At 39.6% G+C, this 23,973-nt stretch overlaps 1 long non-coding RNA gene across 1 annotated transcript; it reads left to right on the forward strand.

The window, feature by feature from the left end:
- Positions 1 to 1,822: 1,822 nt before the first annotated feature.
- On the forward strand, positions 1,823 to 23,906 carry LOC119477496. The gene is made up of 3 exons (XR_005204241.1): positions 1,823 to 1,969; positions 6,919 to 6,922; positions 23,895 to 23,906. It is a non-coding gene; the product is annotated as an uncharacterized LOC119477496 (long non-coding RNA).
- Positions 23,907 to 23,973: the final 67 nt, after the last annotated feature.

The raw sequence follows: 23,973 nt of genomic DNA on the forward strand, positions 1-23,973 counted from the left end.
ATGACAAACCTCTGACAGAATGAAATACAACCTGCACTACATGACTGCACTGGGATGAATTCATCTCTCCCTGGATTGATTTGTTTGTTTGCTTCCTGTTTGCTTATTTAAATGTGTGGCAAAATATGAAAAGTGAAGCCAATGCAGAAGTGCTTTACACCTGCATTCTTTCCAACAGCCAGCAGGGGGCGACTCCTCTGGTTGCAAAAAGAAGTCTGATTGTATCCAATTGAGGCTACTTCTCACTTGATTTATTACCTCAGTAAACATTATAAACATGAGTTTATGGTCTCAATCGCTAGTTTCAAGTCTTCTTCAATACAGCATGATGTTCATTTAGTAAATTATGGACCCATTTAGAGTCAGATAGACCATAAAGCAGGGGATGCTTTAGGGCGTGGCTACCTTGTGATTGACAGGTCGCTACCACGGCGTTGTCCGGTCTGGGAGTTGTCCGTGTTTTCGTCTTGGAACTTTAACTCTTTCAAGGTGTGTTTTCAGTTCATGAAAGTTAATTATAAACTTTTTGGTCGTCTAAAAAAGTCTTATTCAGCGTTCGGTTGCACTTGGCTCCACTTCTGGTTCCAAAAAATCAAGATGGCGACAGCCAAAAAGCCGAACTCAAGGCTTCAAAACAGCAGTCCACAAATCAATGGGTGACATCACGGTGACTACGTCCACTTCTTATATACAGTATATGGTGTACGTCAATGTTTCTCCCATATGTATTTTACAATGGCAGCTACAGAGATATCACTGCTACTCACTACTAAAGCTTTTTTAAAAATGATATTTCTACTTCCTATGGTGTCTTTGAGTGAAGAAGAAACTGCAGCTGCACTGTGATTAACACAGATGCTGTGTTTCTCCATCAACTCCACAAACTGACCTTGATTATTCAGTCAGTCTGAGCACCAGAGGAGTAATGAAACCAGAGGTCAAGTGAAGCCGAGGCTAACGAGATCTCATCTTGTGCATTCTCGACTAAATTCAAGATGATGAATAATGTGAAGGTTTAGGTAAAGAACGTGTTTGCTTTGAGCTCCTAGAAGTAATTCTTTCATAGATTTTTGACATGATGAACACTGATGTTTGGGTTAAATGTCTGCCAAGGAGGTTATTTATTAAATCGTGTATTCTTGCTAATTATTTAGATATCTCAAAATCATTCACAGAGTTTAATGAAATGTGATTAAATGTTCAGCCAAGGGCCAAGGAACAAGTGATTTTGGTACAATTCCTGGAACATTTAAAAAGAGTTCTTAAAGAATAACTCTAGTTCATGTTAGGTCATCAGTAAGGATGATAACATTATACTCACCAAGTTAAAGGGCCAGTGTGTAACATTTAGGGGGATCTATTGTCAGAAATTTAATTGAATATTAATATATTAATAAGTGTTTCATTAACTGAAATTAAAGACGGTTGTGTTTTCGTTAGCTTAGAATGAGCCGTTTATATCTACATAGGGAGCACAAGGTAGAAGTTTCAGTTGGTTGCAATCTGCAACCTCACCACTAAATGCTGGCAGATTTCCATGTTAGCCAAATGTATTCAAATAATGGCGAAAAAAAATGTCAAGTTCCACTTAACTCATTTCCTGGAGCTTTCAACCATATCTAACAGTCTTCTTTAGCAGTAGTGTTCGCTGAAGCTAAAACCTCCAGAAGGTGACCTTGAGTTAAGATTTTGTTTATCAAACTACTTCCAAGGTCAACAATTACCTCAATGGAAACATTATGACCCAAACTGGCTGTTGTAAACATACCTCACAGTTTACAGGCTGACGTGTAGGTTCAACACTGACCTTCTGCTGGGCGATAGGGCCAAAATCTTCTATCCTGATATAGGACATTTAATATGTCAATAACGATATATATCACAATATAGCATGTTTTCTGGTTATTCAATAAATAAATAGTCTATATGAAATAACCACGTGGTAAAGCCTGTTTTTGTATACTACTGTGTGAATTAAATACTTGAAAAATGAAAAGTACTGAGTATTTTCTCATTTTAAGAAATTGAGTGCAAAATGAACATAACAGTTTTAAAGGTCCCATATGATAAAAAGTGAGATTTTCACAAATATACAATATTTAGACCATTACACAGTTTTAAACGTAAACAATCTATACGTGTCCCAGTTTATTCCTGGTTTCAGTGTATGTGAATAGCATCTACTGACAGGAAGTACACATGGACCAAAGCTGTTGCCTAGCAATGCAATTATGTTGCAATTCCATCGCAATTCCATCGAGATGTGCTAAAACGGAGCGTTTCAGACAGAGGGTAAATACAGGTATATTCAGGCAGACAGTATGAGGAAAATAGTGTTTTTTGAACATTACAGCATGCAAACATGTTCTAGTAGAAACACAAAATACAAGTATGAACCTGAAAATGAGCACGATATGGGACCTTTAAATGAAATATAGAGAGAAAAAAAGATAAAGCAGGGTAATAAATATAGGCCGAACATATTGTGATATAAACCATGTAGAAGAATATATACAATAGACATTTTTATATTGTTTTCGTCATATTGCCCAGCCCTAGTACAACGTTTTCTTGTGCAGATTACTACCAACATTGTGTCCTCGGTTTCACCTCCAAATAAAGCAGTTTAGATAATCCGTCTAAAATGCTGGCTTGTCTACAACCCGTCTGATTGTCTGAGTGCCGACATGTTTTCATGAAAATAAAACCAGAATTGTCCTTATCTCTGTTGTTGTTTGACTTTTATTTTCACAAAGTGTCGTAGCACTGAGTTACTGTATGTCACCTCTCTACCATTAACCACTCAATGGTGCATCTCTCTCGTTCCTGCCAATGTGCCTACACCCCATTAAAAGATAAATTTCCCTTTCCCGCTCTTTCATGTACATTTCCCCCTCCTCTCATCTCGCTACCCAGGTCCCTGGAAATGTGTTTTTGTCCCTCTCCAGCCACACTGAATCAGACTCTGGTAAACAGGGTGACAGCTGAGTGGTTTGAAAAGAATCCCACCCTTGGATCCCAATGCCTGAACACTGTCTGAATGCTCTCCTGTTGAAAGGACAACCATATTTAGCTGCCCAATGTGACATGTGTGATATGACTGGCTACGTTTTCCCCTGGATCAAGCATAATTAAAGGAGTTGTTTCTTTATTGGGAGTGGCAGCTTCCTGATAAGACCCTGCCATCCCACAGATCACAACAGAAAATCAACCGTCTGTCATGGCAGGCATTTCCTGCCGTGTTATCTGAAATAACTGGAACTCCTTTAATAAGACTGATTGAGGTTTTTCTGGGAAGCGAAACTGATGCAACACAGATACTTTACTTCTTTTGAGAATTCTAGAAAAAGACAGGAGGTTAAGAGAAAAGAAAAAGGCCAGATTTATATTGTGGTACACCTCAAGTCCTGTTTCCTCTGAGCACCGGCCTCCTCAGAGGAAGGACGGAGCATAATGAGTCACCCACATGTGAGAAAGCCATCGTCAGAAGCCTCTCTGTTCTCTGGAGATCTCCAGGTGAACAGCCTCTTTACCGTGGATAGATTAAACACCCAGAGCTGCTGTGATTAACAACTCATTATCTGTTAGATTAATTTTCAGCTACTGAATATTTTAAAATGCTAGTGTGAGGCTTTCTTTTAAAGGCCCGATAGTGGAATTTAAATTCACCCTCATTATCACCCTCCTCGGATGATGTGTGAAAGCTGCACAGAGGATGGTGAGAATAGAATACCTGCACATCAAGCTCGGTACTTTCTGCCAAAGACCTTAACTAATTAAATACAAAGTACTCTACACAGTAATACAAAAGCTGCCTCTCTGCCGCCACCGGTCTATATATATCATACTATTACAAATAATGCTCATCGCTTCTACTTTGCCAGGAACATTTTTAGGAGAACTTTGCCTGCATTTCTAAATCCCTGCTCCCTGAATTAGTACCTGCTGCCGAGCTGCTACGAGGGTGTGCATGATGTGAACGTCCTCATTTTCTCTTGTCCATGAGGTTTTCACACAGACTTGGCTCGCCGCGGTCGTCGGTTACCGGTGTTACGCGGTAATCGGGCACACGCCGATTACATTACGTACCCACCGCCCCCACCGTCGTTTCGCTTTTTTGACAGAAATGAAACCCATTTAGTTCATTTTTTGCATATCAGTGGCATGTTATCAATATAATAGTATTTGTATTGCAATATTGCGGTTATTGCGACAGCCCTACGTGTGACAAATCTAATTCAGCTTTAAAGAACAGAAAGATCCATGTTCATTTTGAATTAAGCTGAAGTCCTGTGCTCAAATTAGCAATGTAACAAGCTAGCATTTACCATGTAATGTTCAGAATGTTAGCGTAATATCCACCTTATTCCGAGCCCCCATGATGCCTTGCGTGAATTATGGGCGTCATATCACGCTTCTTGTCACTGAACCTGAATTGCCGTTTTCCATGGTAACGCTATGCTAATCGTCTCTCCTAGAGCAATTGTGTTAAAAAAATCTAGTAAAACATGTGTGAACACCACCTATTACAGCTCAAACAGGATAATGTGATCATAGCTCTGTCTTCTACTATGGAGGGATGGAGGATGACCTGAAGAAGTGGCCTCAGATAACCTACACTAGCAGATTTAGCTACGTTATTGACTCCGTTGCAAGGTTTTGTTTTTTTTCTACACACAGATAACCGTACTTAAACTATTTTAGTCTAATGTTGCCCTGCACCCCGTGCTATGATCTGCCTTACATTTTAAACTGTACAGAAAATAGTGAAAGTAACTGGCTGTCATTAAACAGACGGTACGATGCTGTGTCCTCCCTACACGTGAAATCATATCTGATGTTCTCCTGGCTCTGCTGTCAGTCCTTTTAAGGACCTGACGTCTCTTCTCCGCTGCTCTTTCGTAGCGTAACTAACGTATACTACCTATATTCTGCACACTAACGATGTTCCGTACAGATGACATTTTTCCGCCGACTGCTGAATAAACACTTCGTGATCGTGCATAAAATGTATGTGGGTGTCATCTTCAGTTCCCCCTCTTTCATTCCATTTGTTCCTGTGAGATTTCACTCAGTTTGTGAGGTGCGCCCACAGCAGCTTGAGAGGGGAGATGACTAGAGCACCGAAAATGTACATTTCAACTTAATTAATGCTTCTCACAGTACTGTAGTCTGTATGAAATGATTATTGTGCTATCACAAGTTGTTAAATATATCACCCTTTGTTGAATGAATGCTTTGAAATGGGCATTTTTAACATCAATGGTGCGCACTGACTGCTTGGCACTGCAGCAGCAACTCTGTCAACACAGACGCTGTTTTCACGTAATCCTGCGCCCAATATTGATGTTGCAGCAGCGTTATTTAATAAAAGGTAAATAAAGTTAACGTTTATCACATCAATTGAATATTTTGACATTTAAAATTGTCATTAATCGCCGTTGAAATCATGTTATGCGCTCTCAAAAACTTTGGTCCAAAAGACATCAGTCAAAGTGTAGACTGTCCAATGGATATGAGCACACAAACATGGTTGTCTGTCTCTTAACAACAGAGGATCCAGTATTGAGTCCTCCCTGGCGTGAGAGGACTCAATACTGGATCAATTTCAAAAACTGTTGTCCCCGTCAGTCACTTAGATGCAAAAAATGGGAAAATTGGGTCCAGGTCAGAAAATACCAAAGTTACCCATTAAGAAAAAATTTCTACTGCCATTTATCCCATAATTTATTCAGCACCAAATACTTCATTTAATGCTCCGAGCAAACACAAAAACACCTTTGTGACGGTGGGGAAATTCTATCAAATTTTGCAGCTCTCCAAATTTCCCAGTTCTGTATGATGATCACTAAAAAGTATCTGGAAGGAGACCTAGCCAGACTAAAAAAAGGTGAGAAGAGAGAAGCCAAAGAGAGATAAGGGTTGTAAAGGCAGGTGCCCAGCTTGGCATCCCTTCTAGGTCCTGTTCTGAACATCAGAGTCAGTTTGGCCCGGTGCTGCCCTGTTGAGAGCGCAGGGAGAGAGAGGGGCTGGATGTTACCAAACTCTGCTGCTGCTGCTGCACAAAGGTACTCCAATTTAATTAATTTAACTTTCAAATGTATTCATTTATTCCCTCAAAATATCCAACATGCTGTACCCACACATGATCTTAATTAGATTCCATCTTGGTAAGTCTTACAACTCTTAAAAGGTCAGTGCATTTCAGGGGATCTATTAGCAGAAATGGAATATAATATTCATAACTATGTTTTCACTCGTGCATAATCACCTGAAACTAAGAATCATTGTGTTTTCGTTAGCTTAGAATGAGCCCTACGTATCTACATAGGGAGCGGGTCCTCTTCACAGAGTCCGCCATGTTGCTCCGCCATGTTTCTACAGTAGCCCGGAACAGATAAACCACACAAAAGTGAGAGCCTTTCATGTTTTTACGTTACCTGAAGGCCACCGTAGATCTCCGACTTGTGAAACTGCGGTAACGTGAGCTGCCATCTGACTTCTGTTGCTCCTAAAGTAGTGTTATTATGGTAGCCTCTGAGCGAGGTGAACGGCGTTACCATGGTTTTGCACTCAGCGGCTCACGTTACATCAGTCTTGGAAAGGGAGGAGTGAGCGGAGGGGTACTCAGCTGGTTGCAATCTGCAACCACAACACTAGATGCCAACAAATCCTACACACTGTCTCTTTAAGGGCCCGATACAGTATATTATTATCGGTCGTTGTAGGCTTGTCGTATGACTGACAAATAGCCAGTGCACATGGTAAATGCTCACAGAAGTACAATGTAGAATGACACAATATATGGTAGGGCTGTCAAAGTTAACACAATAACGCAAATTAGTTTTAACGCCACTAATTTCTTTAACGCAATCGATCTTTCAGAGGTTGTAGCGGACCTTGACCTCTGAGCTCAAGATATGTGAATGGGTTCTATGGGTACCCACGAGTCTCCCCTTTACAGACATGCCCACTTTATGATAATCACATTCAGTTTGGGGCAAGTCATAATCAAGTCAGCACACTGACACACTGACAGCTGTTGTTGCCTGTTGGGCTGCAGTTTATTTAAGTATACATAGTTTTAAGTATATTTTGAACAGATAAAAAAATTTGCAATTAATTTGCGATTAATCAAGATTAACTATGGAAAATCATGCGATTAATCGCGATTAACTATTTAAATAGATTGACAGCCCCTAGTGTATCGCCAAAAGTATGTGGATACGTATAAATATTAAACACATGGGTTCCACTGTGGGACCCTAAAATGATTTCCACCTTTCAACCTGATGACAGTGACAGTACTGTCTCCACTGCACTAAACACTCAAAGGTCCTATAGTATTTATCTAATAGTCTTGACTTTGATAGTACATCTCAAAGGATGAAACACCTCCCAGCAGGGGCAGCGCACTCCTTTCTCTTTGGCCCTGTTCAGACCTGGTATTAACATGCGTCCTCAGGGATCGGATCACAAGTGGACCGTTCTAAGTACAGATGTGAATACACTCAAGACGCATTGAGGACGCATTGAAATCAGATCACTCAGTCTACATTCAGAGGTGGTCTGGGCCACATATGACCACATTCTTTTAGCAGTGTGTAGTGAATGTGTCCTGGGTCTCACTATGCTCCTCAGGTGAATAAACAGGCAGACACGGGCGCAAATCTGCCTCGCAGCATGGAAACGGCCTCTGTGCTCTACTGTATTCTGTCGGTACAACTGTATTTTATTAAAATATATCTTATCTATAGGCTACATAGTCTGCAGACTATCAGACTTGGCCCGAGAAGTGCATTATTATCATACTGTCAGAGATGTGTCGGGGTTTTTGTTCTGCTGCTTTGCACGGAGCTGACACCCACCCGTCCGCCCTCATCCCCGGCTCTCTGAAGCTCTGTACTCTGCTGTTGCCTGGCAAAGTCTGCGGTGCCGGTGGCACAATAACCTTTTATTTTGATGTTAATTAAATGTACCCGAATTCACAAATATGTAGGATATTACTACTGACATTCATGTAATATTACATCATTACTACGTGTTTATTGCATATAGAGCAGGGAAGTGAGATTGGATCACAAGTGGCCACTCAAGACGCATATAGAGACGCATTCTAATGCCAGGTGTGAACAGACGTACTTAGAGCTGTCCACTTGTTATCGGATCACTCATGATGCATGTTAATACCAGGTCTGAACAGGGCCTTTAATTCTATCCCCAAAACAACCGAACACATTATTCCCCCTCATAGCCTGCAGCCTCATTTAGACCTACCTCATTGTTCCAAAACAGTCTGCTGCAGATTGAAGTTAAAGCAAAGTGTTTCTGTCACAAGCACACATTTTCAAAGACATTTTGCAACATAATTCTCCGAGTTAAAACATTTGTGTCAGCAAAACACAACGAAATAATAACAAACAAAGACCATTTGTCTCCATAGGCACGGGGATGACCTTAAGGAAATAACATTTGTGTCAACATTTTTGAGGAGATGCACTTTATCTTATCAGATTGCTCCTGCCGAGGACATTAAAAAGAAAAAGATAAAGAGGAAAACCGATACGATCACTGCTATTATTGATGTTCCTCTCTTGTTTTGTCAGCATTTTGTGGGAGGTAGCTAAATAGGGTTCACTCTAGAAGACACTGATTATCAACCAATTTTCATCATAATAAAACAAACGTGTGGGTTGAAAATCATGCACTGGAGTCGAGAATGAAACACACTGCGGTAGAGGCTCATTACAGCTCAATGGTAGGATAATTGCATTTGGTGTTTTTATTAGCTACACTAGCAGCAGGGCTCAATGGATGGCGATGCTGCTGATCTGTCGGTCGGTCCACCACTTTAGTCCAGATTGAAATGTATCTCAACAACTAGTGGCATAGATACTCATGCTCACCAGATGATATATCCCAATAACGTTGGTGATCCTCTGACTTTCCCTCTAAAGCCACCATGAGCTTTACCATGTGTGTTTTTGAGTGAAATGTTTCAGCATCTGTTGGGTGGGTTGCCTCAGGATAAAATGGAATAACTTTGGTGATTCCTTAACTTTTCCTCTGGCGCCTTCATCAGGTCAAAAATGGATTTGTCCAATACTTTGCTTTATGACTAAATACCTGCAAAAACTAATGGGATTCCCATCAGCCTCAGCTGCACTTTGTGCTTCGTAATTAGCAAATATTAGCATGCTAACACACTACACCAAGAAGTTGAACATGGGGAACATTATACCTGCTTATCATCAGAATATTCAAATAATCAGCAACTCTGCCGCTCTGGGGAGCTTTTTAGCCTCTTTTGGTTTCAGTCTCAGTCTCATTAACCTTGTTTCCAGCAGCAGGCAGCTGTTTTCAGCAAATCATTTCTGATAAACCCACTGTACACAACCGGCCCACCAACAAACCACAGACAGACAAATTTAGCAACTAGCTGGAAAAGAAATTGGAACATCTAACAGCTAAATAAGCAGATGTTTTTCTTCTCAGGAGTTGTTGTAGACCGAAATTGGACTGAATCATTAACCCCGTATCATGATACGTATCGCATCACCAGATTCTTAGTATATAGTATATAGCAAAAAAAATGTCAATGCAGTTCCAGAAATTATTTTCTAAGGAGTCATCAGGAATCATCTGTCAATTAAATTCATGCAGTGTTTCATACAAGTAAATCATGTACTGATAATGTTTACACATCTCTCTAATACTCTTTGTTCAGAGACAGTAGCATATACAGAACTTTCCCATAGTAAGCAGCACTAAACACAACCTTCCACCCTTTGAAGATGTTCTGTCATAGTGAGGTGAATAATTTACTGAAGTGTCCTCAGTGTGTGCGTGCCACAGTACAGGTGGGTTTAACATTAATAATCAACTACAGTCTCAGATCTCATCCAGCATTTCTGAATGAATGCATTCACTTTGTGATTCAGTGCTGTGATTTGTAATTTTGGCTGTTTACTCACTTTTATTCAGCCTGAATTGAATCACCTACTTCTTCTTTAGTTTTTGTTTTTTTCCCAGAATTCCAAGAAAGAAAACAAGCATGAGAATGACTATTATGAGTTTACATGTACTGTAGGCGGTGTGAGAATGATGGCAGTGTTTTTGCAGGTGATAGAGAGAAAAAGGTTCTCAATGCAACTCATTTCAGGGTTGTACTCATACTAGTGTGTGTCTACCATGTCTGTTTTTACTGTCATAATAACGCTCTTGTCCTTTTAAGACTGAAGAAAAGAAAATGTTTACGGTCACTAACTCGTAACGCTGTCTTTCGATCGCTGAGTCGAGGCATTTCTTTCAAAAAAGGAAAACAAATAAGAAAGCTTAGCCTTAGAGGAAGTGAGCTCGGATTCACTGGGATTGATCAAAAATCCTTTCAACTCCAGTTGATGTATTGTGGTCATTCTGTGGTATAGGGCAATAAAAAACATCCTTATTGCCCAGGGTTACATTGGGATTAGTGATTGGGGGAAGCCCTGATTCACAGAGGCTGGCAGGTGGGCAGCTGCACATGTGCAGAGGCAGCAGCGGTGTGGCTGGAAACTGAAAAGACATTTTATGTCCCTCCATGATGTTTCAGCATAAAGGACCTTTACTCTGAAAGAGCTCAGTGGCTCCCAACAATCATCTAAGAGTCTAGAATTTGAAGACAAGAAGTCTGGAACCCCTCTTCAAAACATCATTTAAAAGGTCTGGTTAATAGGGATGTCACGAGAACCGATAAAATGTGACAATACTCGGGGGACGATAAAAAATATATTTGGGACGCAGTAAATTCACTATCAACGCATCCATGTGATGCACCTTATTTTTTTCCCTGATAATGTGACAAATCTGTGTTGAAATCGGCCGGACGAGAGCCAGTTAACGTTAGCCGTTAGCTCCGTGCAGGTGCTGCTTTACGGCTAACTAGCACTCTTCCTGCCAATTTCAACACGATAGGTATCATTAATTTACATTATGATGCGTTCAGGCTCTATTTAGTAAAATTATTCAAATATAAAATTATTTAACTTGTTTCGTTGTACTTTCTTACAGTTAATAACTTTTTAACTCATCTGTGCTCTACTTTTTTTTGTTATTTGTGAACCAAAACTTTCAGTCTATTTCTTATCGCCTGTTTTTTTTTTTTACTGTTTACTTACTAACTATATCTTTATTGCTTACTTGCTTATTTATTAATCTGGTTTTATTTTTTACTGATGCCTCTTATTGTTTACACTTTCCTCCTCTGCTGCTGTAATCATGCAAATTTCCCCGCTGTAGGACTAATAAAGGATTATCTTATCTTAATCTTGTAAAATGTAGTTTTTGACGAGAAACTTGAATAAATCCAGTTGTTTGAAGGAGACGTTTTCAAAGCAATATAAAATAGATAATAGAGAGGAAATTATGACCTGTTTAACTTCCTTACAGAAAAACAGTATGCAAGAAGAGTGTATGAAGCACAGTACATGGGATTTATTGTTTTACTTGATTTGTACCGTGGTACAGAATTGGTATCGAGAATTGTGAAATTTCACTGATATTGGTATCAACTACTAAATTTCTGATATCGAGACATCCCTGCTGATTAATGCTTTAGCTTGTTTAAAGAATGAATACAATTCACAGGCCAATGTTTCTATTAATCATATTTTGTTCAATGGACGTTTTCAGTCAAGGCCTAATGTTGTTCATTAGAGAATTATTTGATAGACTGTTTTTACTTGTGCATGAATGAAAAGTATATGAACTGTCAATGTGCCGTGCTTGGCGCACCACTTCAATGTATCCACTCTGAATATTAGGATTTAAAAGCTTAATAGGAATTGGTTGTATTTGAATGTTGTGGAAAGCATGCATGAAGTGCTGGACGATGACGTTGGAGGGCAGCATGTGACGATGTGTTGACAGTCTGTGTCTATTGTTCTGGCTCTGTGAAACCTCTGCTTGAGATGGACCATGACATTCCCAACACACAAGAGGCTCGATGTTTACGCTGTGTGGCTAAATGTTTGCTCTCTGTTCCATTTCAGCTGGCCGTGTGATTGAGGCTTGAAGCATAACAAACAGAGGGCATAATTATCCATACAGGGAGAAGTTGGGTTTCAAACCCACCACCCCCAAGGGTGCCCACTGAGCAGAGCCAAAGTACAGGCTGTCTGCAGTAATGGTGAGCAAAACAAGCTGCAACACAGTGCAACAACTTTAGGGGCAAAACGTATGTGTATTACACTGTGGTATTTTTCTAAAAATAAACGGTTGTTGTTAATACTCTTTTCTTTGATTTCAATAGATAGATATCTCATGGAAGTATAGGAATATCATTATAACAAGGAGCTTGTGTCCAGGTCAGAGTCACCTGTCCACTGCAGCAACAAGCAATTCGTTGAAGTACCTGATCGGAAAGTATGTTGGTGTGAAGCCGGTGACAAGACAACCTTATAATGAGAATGTCTCTCCGAAACAGAGTGCAGTAACACAAGGTCCTGGCACACCAAGCTGACCACATAAAACATGCACAGACACAGGCTGACACTCTCCATTGCAGCCAGTCTTCTGTTATAAGTTGCACTTCAGCTGATTTGCAAAGGCTACTATGGCTACTACAGCCAGCTGACTGCTGAGATGTATCTTCTGCAATTTGTGTGAGAAGAAAGATCTTCTATAGTCAGCTGTCTGTTTTCATGATCTAAAAAAAACATCAGAGGGGCAGACAAAACAAACTAGCCAACCATTCTCTGTCAATATATCTTAACTGTCTTGTTATATGCTTCAAAAACAAATTGAGAAAAACTGGCACTGAAACATTTTGTTTTGCTCATAATTCTGTGGTTTTGTTTGTGCTAGAAGATAAGACAACCTAGAAGCAAAAAACTATGAGAAACTTTACTAAATGGGTGAAAGTTAATCTGAACAGACAGCTCTCGCTCACCGATTGGGGCCAACAAGCGCCAGCCACTCTGATGTTTATCTTTTGGTGCTTTTGTTAGTATATGTGCATCAGAAACATAGATAAATATTTTTGCAAACCAACATCTGGTAACTGATAACAATCCAGTGTTTCCCACTCATACAGTAGACTGTACTCGGGCAGGCCGCCCAGGTATATCAACGGCCGCCCAAGTGTATTTGGCAAACCATTTTAGAATTTATTTTTTCTTTTTTTTAATCCGTCCAAGAGAACAATGCCTTCCACGATCGATTAACTAGTGGCGGCAGGACGCCGCCGGGTAGCGGAGGAAGAGCTCCGCTCTGCCAGCACAACCTTGGGTCTCGGGTCCTTCACCATTCAAGGTCAATGCCTAACCTTAACTATTCAAGGTCACTGCCTAAACTTAACTATTAGAGGTCAATGCTTAATCTTAACTATTCAAGGTCAATGCCTAACCTTAACTATTTGAGGTCAATGCCTAACCTTGACTATTTGGGGTCAAAGCCTAACTTGAACTATTCTAGATCAATGCCTAATCTTAACTACTCAAGATCAATGCCTAACCTTAACCATTTAAGGTCACTGCCTAAACTTAACTATTAGAGGTCAATGCTTAACCTTAACTATTCAAGGTAAATGCCTGACCTTAACTATTTGAGGTCAATGACTAACCTTAACTATTCAAGGTCAATACCTAACCTTAACCATTCAAGGTCACTGCCTAAACTTAACTATTAGAGGTCAATGCTTAACCTTAACTATTTGAGGTCAATGCCTAACCGTGACTATTTGGGGTCAAAGCCTAACCTTAACCATTCGAGGTCAATGCCTAACCTTAACTATTCAAGGTCAATGCTCAACCTTAATCATTCGAGGTCAATGCCTAACCTTAACCATTCGAAGTCAATGCCTAACCTTAACCATTCAAGGTCACTGCCTAAACTTAACTATTAGAGGTCAATGCTTAACCTTAACTATTTGAGGTCAATGCCTAACCGTGACTATTTGGGGTCAAAGCCTAACCTTAACCATTCGAGGTCAATGCCTAATCTTCACCATTCAAGGTCAATGCCTAACCTTAACTATTCAAGGTTAATGCTTAACCTTAACTATTCGTTGGACTGACAGGCTTCTAATGACACATTACGAACACACAAGGTTCATTCCCATGCAGAGCCTGCAGTAATTGTTTTTAATAAATCTCGTAACTTACCGTTGAACAGTTTGATCTTTCATTTAACATAAGAAAGTAGAGATAAGTAGACAACAAGTGAAAAATAACATGACACAATCTTATTTCATTGTAATGCCGCAGGCAGCAATTGACTCGCTTCGCTCAGCCAATGAAGTTACAGTGAGTTAAAAGACATTAACAGCTCCACGTAGCTAAAAGAAACTGATCCATTGTTAATGTAAAAACTTTGATTACAGCATCCTAAATGTACTCTGTTTCCATATATTCTCCCTTACTCTTCTTTGACCTAACGCCACCTACAGAAACTCAAACTCCAAGCAAAAAGATGCTGCAGTCCATGCCCACTGTTTGACAGACAGGAAATACCAAGTTTTCAGCAGAAACACCATCCCAAGAGTGCTACACACCAAAGATTGAGACATACTAAATAAAACAAGAACCTTTTGCATTTCAGCTCCAAATATGCAACCAAATTACTATTGACAAAATGACTCGTGTGATTTCATCAAAATGTGTTGAAACAGACAACACTTTTTTATGTTCATATTATACAGTGCCAATAGAAACTTCTATCTTGTTGTGAGTATTGCGAGTAATGAGAGCACGAGTTTATTATAGATACAAGAAGTCAAGCCGGCAGATTCTTTGAGATACTGACATGTTACAGCCCGAGGCAGCACAGAGACAGTGCTGCTGTGTGGAACTCAATACAACTCATTACCATTCCTCTAATGACAAGCTCAAAATGATGCAGTGAGTTGGTATTTTAATACCACAAGCTTAATAACGTAAACTGAATTACAATCATCATATACATACATGAAATTTGACCTCTGCGTTTAACCTTACTAAGCATTTAGGAGCAGTGGGCTGCTGTAAAGCACACAGGGAGCAACTAGGGGTTCAGTGTCTCGCTCAAGGACACTTTGACATGCAGACAGTAGGAGCCGGGGATCAAACCGCCAACCTTCTGGTTAAACCATGACCCACTATACCCACTAAGCTACAGCCAGCCCACTGTGATAATGCATGTGCTATGTCATCTGTAGCAGTATATAACTTGGTACTAAACGAGTGTGGAAAACAAAGCACGTATCCATTATCTGATATGTTATTTGTAATCCAATTACATATCTAAACTATATTAAATAATGTTTCATTTAGGGCTGTCAATCGATTAAAATATTCAATCGTGATTAGTCACATGATTGTCCATAGTTAATCGCGATTAATCGCAAATTAATCACATATTAATCACACATTTTTTATCTGTTCAAAATGTACCTTAAAGGGAGATTTGTCAAGTATTTAATACTCTTATCAACATGGGAGTGGACAAATATGCTTGCTTTACGTCTACATGTATGTATATATTTATTATTGGAAATCAATTAACAACACAAAACAATAACTACAGTCCAAAAACCCTCACAGGTACTGTATTTAGTATATAAAAAAAATATGCTCAAATCATAACATGGCAAACTGCAGCCCAACAGGCAACAACAGCTGTCAGTGTCAGTGTGCTGACTTGACTATGACTTGCCCCCAAACTGCATGTGATTATCATAAAGTGGGCATGTCTGTAAAGGGGAGACTCGTGGGTGCCAATAGAACCCATTTTCATTCACATATCTTGAGGTCAGAGGTCAAGGGACCCCTTTGAAAATGGCCATGCCAGTTTTTCCTCTCCAAAATGTAGTATAATTTTGGAGCGTTATTCAGCTTCCCTCGTGACAAGCTAGTATGACACGGTTGGTAACGATGGATTCTTCACTCTAGCTTTAAAACTGAACCTGCTAGAAATTAATTGCAAGTTGCATTAATGCGTTAAAGAAATTAGTGGCGTTAAAACAAATTTGCATTAACGTCTTATGTGTTGTGTTAATTATGTTATACACTGACATGACAGAGAGATTTCCGCTCTCTCAAACAGTAACTGAAAGACATTTTACACAACAAACTCTGCTTCTTGCCTTTGCACAGCTTCCCCAATAACTCCTTGATACGTAAAGCACTCCCAATCCCACGCCACACGGCTGGCAATTTCCAGTGCTGTGCACAGGGCATGTTGTCCTTGTTCAAGCGGAGAAGAAAAATGGCAACATTCTGGCTTTACAAGCTAACTGCAGATGTTAGTCGGACAGACAGTCCATCTCTCGAATGGGATGAACGCTGTCCATTTAGCACTGTCTCTTTATAGAAACCCTTAGGACAGAGAAACCTGCAGTTCACTGATTAATATAGCCCTTTAAGTGACCTTCAATATGTTTGAAAAGTCAGACGGAGAAGGCAGTGACAGAGTTTAGAGAATGACATTTCTCATTAGCAGACACAAAAGATGCAGAGAAAAAGACAGCCAGTTAACGGTCCTTATGACCAGCCAGTTCCTTCAAATGGACCCATAGGGACGTCTTCACACTCGGACCCTGTGCTGAAAAAGGCCACGATGATTACCAGTTCCTATTTTAAGCCATCAGCAAGGCTCCCACAGATAAGCAGTGGGGATCTGATTTGGCCAGGTTGGATCTCAAGGCGGAATTCAATCAAATCTCAGTGGTAAACATCTTGGTACAACCCTACAGTTTGATATTAGCATTTGTATTGTGCAGCTCTGTTGTTGACCAAAGCTGCTCTGCCTTATCTGTCGATGCAGGCTTGTCAGGTCTGCACCTCACAGTGAGTGGCTGCTGGTGCTTCCCATTCAGGGCTGCAGCGCTGGGAGCGCACACTGGCCTGGTTGGGAGCTCAAATCTCAGAGCACAAGAAAGAACAGCATCCGCTCCACTCTTCCATCACAGCACACACACACACACACACACACACACAAACAAACCCAGAGTCACCTCCAACTGCTGCCAGAAATAGGCTACACGAAGAAACACATTTCCCCTGCAAGCTAGTCAACCCCAGCACTGAGCGAACATTTCTACGCCCTTCGGCTACAGTGAGAGGAATTTCAGTTACAGCACCTCACAGACCTGTACAGTGCTTGGTTGTTCCTTGACTTCTTGACTTCTACTTTTCCATGTGTGTTTATAGTAATAGACTGGATGTGGTAATGCTTAAGATTTCCGTTGGTGTAAGTTTGTTTGTCAAAAATTAGACAATCCCAATGAAAATGTATCTATTTGTTGCTTTCAGGCCATCATCTCTGTGTCCGCAGGTAAGAGCTACATTTTAATACTAACATTAGTAGTCGCCGAAGTCTGAAATTTTGAAATCTTAAATGATATCATCAAACATCAAATTTTAATTGTGCATGAAATTCAGCGTTCGTTATCTGGCCTTATTCAATGTAAATAACTGATGTAAACTTGAAAATTAAAAACAGCAAATGACATCTTTAAGGAGTTACACGTTGTTCACACATGGATTCAAAATGGCTGTTATGAGCCTGAAGCTTGCAGGCATGTTTGAATTGAGTCATTTACATTCTCATTATCTCATTGGGCAGTTACTAGTGCCGTCTCGCGCCACTATAAAGAGGCAAAATCCCGCCCCTTCCGGTGGACCACCATTGGACCTTATTTCGAAAAAAAAAAAAAATAGGAACAGTCGTCAACGGGGAGAGACAAATATTTTTTTGATACTGTTTGAATTGCGCCATGAATCACACATATGATGTTTGTCAATTTAAAATAATTTTGCAAGTCAAGAAAGTCGCAGTTTGTTGTAAAACTGTTGAAGTATCAGACTATGAAATAAGTAATTAGAAAGACTAACATCTCTCTCTCTGAAGCTAGGATGCCTGTGTGTTTCGTACTAGGATGTACTCACACGAGCAAAGGGTCTTATCGTTCTTTCTCTTCCCGGCTGATACTACTCCGGAAATGAAATGGAAGTAAAAAAAAAAAAAATCCCAGTTTTTGGCCAAAATTTCAAAAATTTTGGGCACCCTGGACTTCTAACCCCCAAAAGGCAAAACTAAACCACACTGTCAACCATCATACCAAATATGAAGTAAATAGTAGAATAATAAATAGTTTTCGAGTGCTGCTCCGGAAACGAAAGTGTGACACGCGAACGGACGGAAGGAAGGACGGACGGACGGACGGAAGCGCTATATACCCCTGACTACGTTGTTGTGTGGGGTATAATAACTTCTCCTTCATATATCTACTATAGGCTGATATTTACAGAAGAAAGAAAATATATGCCAGCTGTGATTGGTTGTTCCTTGTTACATGACATGCTTCGTTCCAAAAGTTGAACTACTTTTATAGTAGTTACGCCCGACGGCGTTGCTCACGCTTTTGAGCGCATCTTCATTATCAACAATGGACTTGAGGGCACAGAAAACACGGCCCAGTGAAGGTTCAGGTGGCAGAACATTTCTTCTGTGTGTGAGTGATTATTATTTTCTGCAGTTTGTGGATGATATATAGATTCAGTTATCACTATGAATTTTAGCTCAAATCAGCAAAATGAAAAGATCCCTGACAACATGACTGACCTGCTAACTGAGGGCAGCAGAAACCACACCTACATGGTTTCAGTCTGGAGGGTTACTGCAGAAAGAAAGCTCATAAATACTGAAGACGGACAAATCGATTATCTTTGGGGCAATTCAAACCCAAATACTGCAAGAGATCTTGTCTCGCTGGAAAACTCTTACCAAGAAAGTGAAACAGCTGTTAAAATAATGCATGTGTTTCAGATGAAAACGGTAGGGGACATTTTTGTGGGAACTGTGACCCTAAGATCTGATTAAAACTCTAACAGAACTTGCCTCTTTAAAGAATACATCTTACGGCTTTCACTATCACGCGTAAAGATGGATATCTCAGCGCAATCTCATTCAAGTTATTGTTTCGGTTTCTGTCCAATGGAGGGCAATTTCATAAAGCACGCGAAAGGCCATGATTCAGCTTGAGAGTACTTGAAATGTCAACAGGACCTGTTTAATGACAGTACAAATCAGGCTCAGTATAACCTTGAATGATAGCAGTATAAAACAAGCCATTGAGCAGGGGGCAGACTGAATAGGTAATAGCCTCATACAACCTGGCAGCTGGGGTTTCTGATTAAAGGCGACGTCCTCAGATGATCCGCTATGGTTCATGATAGTTACGCGAGAGAAAGTCTAAACTTTTAAAGTTAAAAGCGGAACATAAAAGCTGCAGAAGAAAACAACTTAAAGCCTGGATGGAGTAATCAGCATTTCACATCAGAGACTGCACACTGGTGCGTGTACTTTTCAGCCAAACATTTGCTCCAATTACATCAATTTTCCTTTAATGGGTTTTATAAAACCCCAACAGCATACCACTAATTAATAATCTGTATTATTAAATCAAGGTATTCAAAGGCGGGCCAAGGAAGTACACACACACGCACGCACAAGATAAAAAAAAAAAATAACAGCACATTGTTACTGTTCATGGACCTCCCTCTGTGCACTGCTGCACACTGCAGAAATTATAGGAGGAATGATTACAAATTACAGTAATCAACATTCTTAATTAATAGTCAGATCCTCCTCAATCACTTAAAAGCCCAAATGAACACAACAAAAACTTGAGGGTTCCCAGACTGCGGTTGAATGAGGATGATCGCGGCTCCCCGACATGTATGAGTCGTGGCAGGTAATTCCACAAGGCCATTGTTTGTTTGACAGCAGCGCACTCCCTCCAACTGTTCCTCTGATAATGGTGTTTATGTACTTTGGCTCCACAAGGCGAAGCAAAATGGCCACACTAAACAATAGAGGCGGTGGACAGAGGCAGCCGGCGAAATAATGGCACTTATTCATTCCCCGAGGGTCGGAAAAAAACAACAGCATCCGCCACATTGTTAATCACTTATCTTAATTATGACCTACCTGAAACTACCTACTGTATATCATTATTTGTATAAGGACACTCAACAACAACTGTAGATTCTGCGTTTCTTCACATTAAACTCAATGAAATTACAGTTGAGTTCCACCAAAGCACATGTGGTGATTGTTGGAAAAAGTAACGATGACAGTTTAGGTGAGTTTTATTTTGTTAGTTTTATTTGTGTTTTACGATGCTCCGCTACATACAGCTGATCTCAACATAAACAAAAATACAAGTGGATGATGGCGCAAGCTGAACGGAGAGGGGGGGTCAATCGTACTCGGGCACCTTGGCGGAGGTCTGTGCTCTCTGAGTACCATCCTAGTTTATTTATTTATTTTTTATTACCACACTGCCCAATCTATATTCAACCTCACCCAGTCTTTTTGCACTCTGTGCAGCTGCACATACATGAACCAAAACAGCAGGTGCGCTTTGAGACGCCCACACAGTCCGTGCACCAAATACCTACCACTTTGTCGTTGCACTTGCATGACTATAAAATAGAGCCCAATGTCTTCCTTCAGAAAACAGCTATTTTGTTTAGGGATGCACCGATACCGATACCGATATCGGATATCGGGCGGATACTGATAGATATCAGTGACAATGGGGCCGATCTATTCGATTAAATTCTATGTTTATATACTGTATACACATTATATACTGGAATTTAAGTCCTGTTTAAGTTTTGACCAATTACTTGCTGCATACGATTAATTATTTTATTAATAAATAATTCAGTAAATTTTAGGGCTGTCAATCAATATTTATAAATATAAACTATTTAATCGCGATTAATTGCACATTTTTTTATCTGTTCAAAATGTACCTTAAAGGGAGATTTGCCAAGTATTTAATACTAACAACACGGGAGTTGGCAAATATGCTGCTTTGTGCAAATGTATGTATATATTGATTATTGGAAATCAATTAACAACACAAAACAATTACAATTATTGTCCAGAAACCCTCACAGGTACTGCATTTAGCATAAAAATATGTTCAAATCATATCATGGCAAACTGCAGCCCAACAGGCAACAACAGCTGTCAGTGTGTCAGTGTGCTGACTTGACTATGACTTGCCCCCAAACTGCATGTGATTATCATAAAGTGGGCATGCCTGTAAAGGCGAGACTCGTGGGTACCCATAGAACCCATTTTCATTCACATATCTTAAGGGCAGAGGTCAAAGGACCCCTCTGAAAGTGGTCATGCCAGTTTTTCCTTTCTTAAATTTATTGTAAATTCTGAGCGTTATTTAGCCTCCTTCACGACAGGCTAGTATGACATGGTTGATACCAATGGATTTGTTAGATTTTCTTCATATGACACCAGTATCTTTAGCTTTAAATAAGAACCCTCTACCACCTAAAAATCACAAGTTCCATTAATGCATTAAAGAAATTAGTGGCGTTGAAACGAATTTGCGTCGATGCGTTATCACGTTAACTTTGACGGACCTAGTAAATTTGTATCTACGTTTTCATATTTTATATTGTGTTTTACAAAGTTAGGAAAGCAATGTTTAAGTCCAACCTGATGTTGCCTTACATATAACAGAATTATCCCAGTCTCTTCCACACAGTGAGGCATACAGCTTATTAATTAAACACTGGTATCGGATCTGTACTCGTTGTCGACCGATACCCAAAGCCCAGGTATCGCTATCTTGGCTGAAAAAGTCATTGCTTCCCTAATCTTGTTAATATATGGAAGATATATATATATTTGAGAGATAAGGATAAATTAGATGTATTTTCAAGAATATTAAACATGAGAACAAGGTTTAATTAAGTTTTGTATCAATAACTTCAGATCGATGTAGATAGCCTCCTCTATAATTACTGTTTCAGTACAAAATTAGATAAATTTTAGTGCAATGATTTTGACAGGTTATTGATAACTATGAGCAGAAGTTTATATGGACAGAAGCTATTTGACTGAGAGAGAGAGGGGTCCAACATTTTCAACCCCATTTCAGGGCAGTACAACAGAGTCTAATAACACCAATCTTTGGCTGTGTTATGAGTTTGTGATATTAAAATGAGAACAAAACATTTTGGGCCACAAATAGAATCCCTGCACAGGGAGACTCAAATAAGACTAAACTGGTTCCTTCCAGACATCACAAATAAGAAATAGTGCTGTATATCTGAGGTTAATGTTTTGTGGTTTGTATCTGGCAAACCATTCCAATACAGTTCCTTATTGTGCCAGACTAGAGAAACCTTGACCCTACTCCCTAATTTACATCCTGCACATATCAGTTGCTCAATAGCCTAAATCATTTCACAACTGGTGTAAAAACACTGTAAAGGAGTATGTTGAGTGAGGTCGTAACATGTTCCCCTAAAGACATCTGAATGAGTGAGTATAATAGCATGGTTTATGGGGTTCGAAATGGATTCAGGTTTCCTTGCTCATGTTCCTTCCTAACTCCATTAATCAGCGACTATGTTCAACCTTGTGAACATTATCTCTGAACAAGAAGAGCTCTTAATGTTGCAAGGAAGGTCTTACCATTGTGAAACAAAAAAAAAATTCTAACCCTTCATTTTATGGATTTTGACAAAATGAATGCAAAAGAGAAGGTGTTGAAATGTTTATGTAACCTGGTTTCATTCAGACAACTGAAAACTTTTTCAACCAAAACTAGCTTTTTTTTCTGGTCTTTTCACCTCCAAATCTAAAGCAAATTCGAACTAGAATGGCACTCGGAGAGTGCAGACCTCCGCCAAGGTGCGTGACTTTAAAAATAAATCACAGCTCACAGCTGGCGATACTGTGAGGCGGTCGGCTTGTTTCCGTGTAAGGTATCGGCGGATGCCTCTCTCATTCAGCAGCCTTGTTTTGACTGTATAATGTTACGCTACGTTGTCTCTCATCCCGTCAGCTACCGCTTTATTCTTTCTCACCGTGGACGGCTAGCAGCTCCTACCGCACTTCGGAGTCTCGCCACACATCCACACACGTATCTCTCTGCTCGAAGAAGGAGGAAAGAGGCGGGCTCATGCGTCATCAACGCGTCATCAGTTACACTACGCATGTGTTATATACCCTGTGGTTTTAATGCTCAGGCTGATCGGAATTCTTAAAAAAATTCCTGAATCCGGATCATGATCGGGATCGCCACCAAAATCGAATGGATTGTTCATTGTGCTACACCCCACCCCTCTAAAATATTTCATTAAAATCCATCACAGACTTTTGGAGTAATCCTGTAGGCGTCTGCTCGGATATTCCTATAACCTACGAATGCTCGTTTTTGTCTCCTGACAACATGAAACATGGACTATACTAGCTGACATGAAAGAGCAATTTGCCCAATTGAAACTTGAGGTGTTGCGTCCGATACTGCCCAAAATTCGGTATCGGGTATCGGCGAGTACGCCAGTCTATGTACCGATCCAATACCATAATGTATTAAACAAACAATACCAGGGACCAATTTTTTATTTATATTATAATAAAAACAGTTATTTATGAAAACAAAATTCTTAATTTTTGTCTTGAAGCCACTATGATGTGTGTTGCGGTTTCCAAATCTGAATTTCTTCTGGGGCACCAAAAGGGCTACTAAGTTAAAACAACTACTAAAATATATACATAGTGCACAATTTCTATGCTGTCCATTGAGCTTAACAATATATGCCATTTTAACATTAAATATTTAAGTTCTATTGACATAAACATTATAACATAAATTTATGTTTTTATTTCTACTCAAAGATTTTACGTTACATAAACAAAGAAATGGAGTTGTACTCAACCTTTAAATTTAATGTTGCTTTGACTAATTATTACTAAATTAAGTGTACTAGAAAATAATAAGTTGGTAAAAACAGAAATTTGTGGTAGTTTTATGTTAAGACAGCAAAAAAAATTGTGTTCAGCATAACTCTGCAACTCTTGTTGTTATGATGTGTTTATGTTATGTAAAGTGAACACAAAATGTTCACATTATTGAACAAGAAAATAATTACTTGTTATATGAACATAAAAACATTGAGTACATACAGT

The sequence above is a fragment of the Sebastes umbrosus genome, chromosome 2, assembly GCF_015220745.1.
Source record: "Sebastes umbrosus isolate fSebUmb1 chromosome 2, fSebUmb1.pri, whole genome shotgun sequence".
Classification (NCBI taxonomy): Eukaryota; Metazoa; Chordata; class Actinopteri; order Perciformes; family Sebastidae; genus Sebastes; species Sebastes umbrosus.